Source organism: Culicoides brevitarsis, chromosome 1, assembly GCF_036172545.1.
Source record: "Culicoides brevitarsis isolate CSIRO-B50_1 chromosome 1, AGI_CSIRO_Cbre_v1, whole genome shotgun sequence".
In the NCBI taxonomy this organism is placed as follows: domain Eukaryota; kingdom Metazoa; phylum Arthropoda; class Insecta; order Diptera; family Ceratopogonidae; genus Culicoides; species Culicoides brevitarsis.
The window spans coordinates 37514807-37520806 of NC_087085.1; the positions used below are offsets into that span (position 1 = coordinate 37514807).

General features: G+C 27.4%; 1 protein-coding gene across 1 annotated transcript in view; it reads right to left on the reverse strand.

Annotated features, from left to right (window-relative positions):
- Positions 1 to 101, reverse strand: part of LOC134837770 (lachesin-like) — a 46622-nt gene extending 46521 nt beyond the window's left edge. The window contains exon 1 of the mRNA XM_063853156.1: positions 1 to 101. The gene's annotated coding sequence lies outside the window, so the exon portion shown is untranslated.
- Between the last annotated feature and the right edge of the window lie 5899 nt (positions 102 to 6000).

A 6000-nucleotide genomic window follows, 5' to 3' on the forward strand; every position in this document is an offset into this window, starting at 1 on the left:
CTAATGTGTATTGCTGCCGTTGTCGTCGTCGTCGTTGGTTGCACCTTATCTTCACACACGCGATGAACGATTATTATTACCAGCAAATCTCGTCGAATGTGGGAGAGAGAGTGAGAGAAACGGAGCGAAGAAAAATAAAAAGAAAAGACACAGCAAACTTTTATTGTAACGGGTTATGATCTTTCAGCATATCACTTCGTCTTGCTGTGTGTTGATGACGATTTTTATTAATATTTTCTCGAACCGAGAGACACTTGCACGTTTTTTTTTCAGTAGGGAGGAGATATTAATATTTATCACTATTTTTTTTTATTTTATTAATATAATAATATTGTGTTGTTATCACATTTATTATGAGTTTTTTTATGCTGTGTCTATTTTTATTATTTTATTATTTAACACACTGTGTCTCCTCGTTAATTTTTTTTTATTTCTTTTTTCCTTGAAAAGTAAGTTTTTCTGTTTTTTCTGTGTTATTTTTTTAAAACATCCGGTTTTCTTTTTAGCACTTTTCCATGACTGACTTTATGTTCCTATTAAATCATATTAATCTCGTTACTGTACGTCTCAGTGTACATGCGGAGTTCCAACATTAAAATAACATTCAGTCCTTTCCTCTTTGTTGCCTGAGACGAAGGAATGGACCAAAAAAGAGGCAAAGAAGATGTCGTTTAGTTTAATGTTTGGAACGTTCCGAGTGAATAATGAGCGATGATTGCCTTAAGTGATAAGACAATGACTTTAGGACAATGAATGACAAGTCTTTTTTATGGTTATTTTTCTTATCCCTTTAAGTTTTTTTTTTTGTTTTCTTACCGCATTTCGACGAAAAATGCGGTTTTATGGGGGAAATTAAGTCTGTCTTGTGGTATTTGTGGAATTTGATAAATTATTGATATTATCAAAGGTGAATTCTTGGAATAATAGATCATATGAAAAGATTCAATTAAGCTGTGTGGAAGTCAAATTTTTAAAATGAGGAGTATAAAAGTGTAAAATTAGTCTTTTTTGATGAGAAAATAACATGAGGAGTATAAAATTGAGAGAAAAAGTTTTTTTTTTTGAAAAAATGTCAAAATGGTATTCGTTTTTTAAAAGGAACAAGAAACTTTAATGTGTTTTGATATAATCAGCTTAACACATTTTCATACTCCTCTTCAAATTTTCCATTTTTTTCAAATTTTGAATATTTTATCGTTTTGCTAACCTCAATTCAAGACAAATTTCACAATTTCGTACTCCTCAAACTTATTTCTTATAATTTTTCTTATCAAAAAATCCAAGTTTTAATTTTTTTTTTTTTGAAAAAAAATACTTTTACTCACAATTTTGTACTCCTCATACAAATTAAAAATATTATTTAAATGAGGAGTACAAAATTGTAAGAAAAAATTTTTATAAAGAAAAATTAAAACTTGGATCTTTTGATAAGGAAAAATATAAGAAATAACTTTGAGGAGTACGAAATTGTGAAATTTGTCTTGAATTGAGTTTAATAAAACGATAAAATATAAGAAAATTTAAAAAAATTGAAAATTTGAAGAGGAGTACAAAAATGTGTTAAGCCGATTATATCAAAACACATCAAAGTTTCTTGTTCCTTTTAAAAAACGAATACCATTTAAACTCGTTTCTTGAATTTTTTGTCTGTTCCGTCGTCGTCGTCATCCGATGAAAAGACGATTTTTTTTCAACACACAAAGCCATCATTAGTTAAGTGGTTGACAATCTTTGACGATCCCCTCAAACCAACAAGGCACGGGAAAGGAAATTTGTCAGACAAATATTCTGTCCCAAATTGTGTCATCACAAAAAAAAATTGAAGCAAAAAAAAATCACAACTGGAACAATCTTGTCCTAGTTTCTGTTTGTTCTTTCACCTTCTGTCAATAACTTTCACATTTTTTGTACCTTTTTTTCGTAACTTTTGTCATTTTCATGTCTGTCAATTTTGTACTTTCTGTTGCTTTCAGGAAATTTCTCAAAATTTAATAATTCAGACATATGCAACAAAACCGGTTGCTGTTTGTAAACTTTGTGCCTTTGTTTGCCGAGAATAAAGGGTTAATTGAACTTGAAAGGAGATAATGTGTAAAATTTTATAAATTTCTCTTTTGGGCCTTTGAAAGGATTTTTTTGTTCGCTTTTTTTTCTCTTTACTTGGCGGGAATACTTGAAAAGTGTGAAAAATAAAAATGGTAAACAATGGAAGGAGGAAAACAAGAAAGAATGTTAAAGGGATGATTGTTTCAATCAAGTTTTGTTGATTTTGTGTGAAAAATTAATGATCTATAGGATTCTTTTGTAAAAAAAAAATTCAAGAAAGATTTTTCTTTGTTTTTGATGGTTTGTTGTGACGAGAAAAAATTTTTCTTTTAAATTAATCGTTTTTGTGAAGTTTTTTAGAAGTCGATTTTTTTCTTTTTAACTTGTTGAATATTTAAATCGTAAATTTTATATATTGAAAATATTAAATTTCTTTTTTAAATTTTAAATTTAAAAAAAAATTAATTAAATTTTTATTTTTGAAAATCATCAGAATTTATTAAAAATTATTTTTAAATTATTTTGTAAGAATATTTTTTTTATTTAAATTTAATCTTTAAAAAAAATATTTTTTTTATTTAAATTTTTGGATAATTTTAATTTTTTATTCGACAATTAATTATTTTTTAATGATTTTTCATGATTTTCGATATTTTTTATTTTTTTTTGTTTGTTAATTTTTTTCAAACTAAAATACTTCTTAAATTTTATGAATTTTCATGAAAATATTAATTTTTTTCACAATAAATTCCACAAAAAAATATTTTTGAACAAAAAATAATAATTTTCAACATTTTAATTAATTTTCAATAGAAATTCAATAAGAAAATTAGCATTTTCTTCCAAATGAGCAAATTTTCCACTCCAATATCGATATAAAATTAAATAAATTCTCTCTAAAACGGTTCCATTTACTGCATTTTTCAGTATCGATGAATGTGACACTCACACAAAAGAGCATCTTACACCGAGCATAATTCCAATTCAATTTGTTAAATGCACCAAGAAAACTTTTTTCTTGTCTTCTTTAGCACTTTTTCTCCTCTTCGTTTTCCTTTCTTATTATTCTATCAAGACATTGACCGACTTTTAATTTTCTGTCAATAAATATTTTCTTTCTCGCTGCCAAAGGGAATTTTCACACTGTCATTTTTTAATCTTTTTCTCTTTGCTTTCAATTACTCACAAAAACAATTATTTTCCTTCTTGTTAGAAGTTAAACAAAACGACGAGTTTTGTTCAGATCACGTAATTCCTTTATCATCATCACTTTTTAAATACAATAAAAACAAAAAAAAAGTACGATTCGAAGATTTAATATGTAACGACGAGGACGAGGACGACGACGAACGACATGTTCAACTTTTGAAATCGTTGTTAAAAAACTTTTTCTTGTGTGTTTCTATCATTTTTAAGCTTTTGCTTCGTGTCGTCAAACGCATAGAACGACAGACAATGGGGTAGAAAAAAAATTAAAAAACGAGAAGAGAAAGTATTAGTTCGATTAAATTTTAGAAGAACAATATACTCCTAATGAATTGTCTGGCTTTGTGTTTGTGTGTGTGGGTGGTTTTGTATGCGCTTCGGTATTTGAATTTACATTACATTACAATAAAGTGATGTCGGAAAAGAAAGTTTTTCAATTTAATTTATTATTTTACGAATTTGTTTGTCTCGTACTTTGTAATTATTTTTTTTTAACAATGGATCAATTTCTGTTTTTTAATTAAAATTTTATTTTTTTTTATTTAATTATTTTTTATTTTTTTATTTATTAATTTTTCACTTTTTTTCAATAAATTCCTTTGAAAAAAATTTTAAATTTTTATTTAATTTTTTTCACAATTTTTTTTTTCAATGCAATTCACTAAAATCAACAAATCACGCGGACCTGAAGAATTTCGTGTGTCATCAGTACCGTGTCCCAATGAAAACTAAACCAAAGAAACGGCGTCCAGCTGTCTCGACATCTATCTACTGAACACAGATGCACTTGGATGCTGCGCGCTCTCTCTCAATATTTCACCTTATTTTTTGTCGGTAGGAAAACGGAAGCTGCACCGTTGCCTATTTAACGTACGAATTTTGAGAGAAGGAAAAACGCCGGAAAATGTCGGAGAGACAAACTGAGAGAGAATTGCGCAAAATCGTTAATTTTTTGATAACTAACGGAATTTTGATACATTTTATGTACAATGAAAAACAATGGAAAATGTTTTGATTCACGTCTCGTGTGAAAATAAACAAAATATGAAGCGACTAAAATGTGTATAACGAAAAATTTTGTTTTTCGAAATTATTTAGGGAATTTTATTGAAAAGTAAAGAGTGTTTGTAGTTAATACGATATGTTGAGGAATGCGGATTTCCCTCAGCAGGGGTTTGGTTTGGTTACTATTTGCTCATTTTTTGTGATGTGTGTTTTTTGGAGATAATCGTATTTGTTTTAAGGGAAATTTTTTGAATAAAGTTGCTTTTGTGGTTTCTTGACAGCAATTTCTTGTATAATGGAATGAATTTTTTGTACAGATTTTAGTTACAAAAAATTTTTCTTGACACAAGAGATTTTTTATTTTTTTTTTTTCTAAATAATTTGAGAAAAAAAAATCAAGAATTTTTTCAAGTTTAAAAAAAATTGAAATCTTAACTTATTTCAAAGAAAAAAAAATTATTGAAAATCTGACGAAATTCAAATTTAAAAAAAAAAATCCAGAATTCGAAAATTATTTTTTTTTCAATAGAAAGGAATTTTTCAAAAAACTCCCTTTGATTATTTTTTATAAAGCATGAACAAGCGTAGAATTATTTTTGATCAAAATTCTCAATCCACAATTGTATCCATAGTTTCATATTCATCAGCGGATGTCAACAATTAAAATTTTTTTCCAATTCATTCCAATTTTGTTCCAAATATTTGTACAATCGTCTCATATTTTTGTTTTTTATTTGTTTTCACATCTGAAAATATTGGAAAATATGAAAAACAAAAAAATTTCGCCTCCAATGTCGTCTCAACGCATCGCCTAGAACCGACAAATTCATTAAAAATTCATAATTTTATTCAATTTTCCATTCTTCAATAAATAAAAAACAATGTTGATTGAATGAATATGCTTTCAATTTCTGAAACGGAATGAATAAATAATAAAATATGAGAAAAATAAAAAATAAAAAAAAATATTTTACATTACCTCCGAGAAAAAGCTTTTTATTTGAGTTTATTGTGAATTGTTGTGATAAGTCAATGCGTGTAGTATTGACTGAAATTTATACTTAAAACGCGGTTGGTTGGTGATGATACGGCTTCGTCAAGTAAAGAGTACATAACATAGAACAAACATTTTACTTCACTTTTACTCGGAAAACTGGAGAAAATGAAGTGCTTTGTAAATATTTGAGATTTATTACGTTAATTAAATGCGCACACAATCCTCAATTTCTTAACGTTTCGCTTTTTAAATTTGTGCGGCTTGAGAACATTTTGTGACTTTGATCACGAAGAAAATGTTCCATTGGAAAATTTCTTAATTACAATTACAGTTTATTTATGTAAGAAATGAATGATGAAAAAAACGAAAGACAAAGCAATCAATTAAAACATAAAAACTGTGAGATAAAGTCAAAGCACTGCAAAACGAATGCAAATCAAGCAACGGAGTCTTAATTTGGTGCCGCGTTGTCTCTCTGTGTCGCTGTGCCCGTGAGAGTTATTATTATCTTTCTTCTTTATCATCGTTTCTTTCTTTTTTTTTTGCGTTGAAATGGAATGGAATAATAAATTGTTTAATTGGTCTGTATTGAGACGACGATAAAGTAAGTAAAGGAATAATAAAAAAAATATAATTGACCTAGATGCAATTCCCTTTGTTACAATAATAAACATTCAATGAGTCCGAGAATAGCGAAAAAGGTGAAAAAAAAGAGGAAAAAATATATATTCAATTAGAGAATTCCG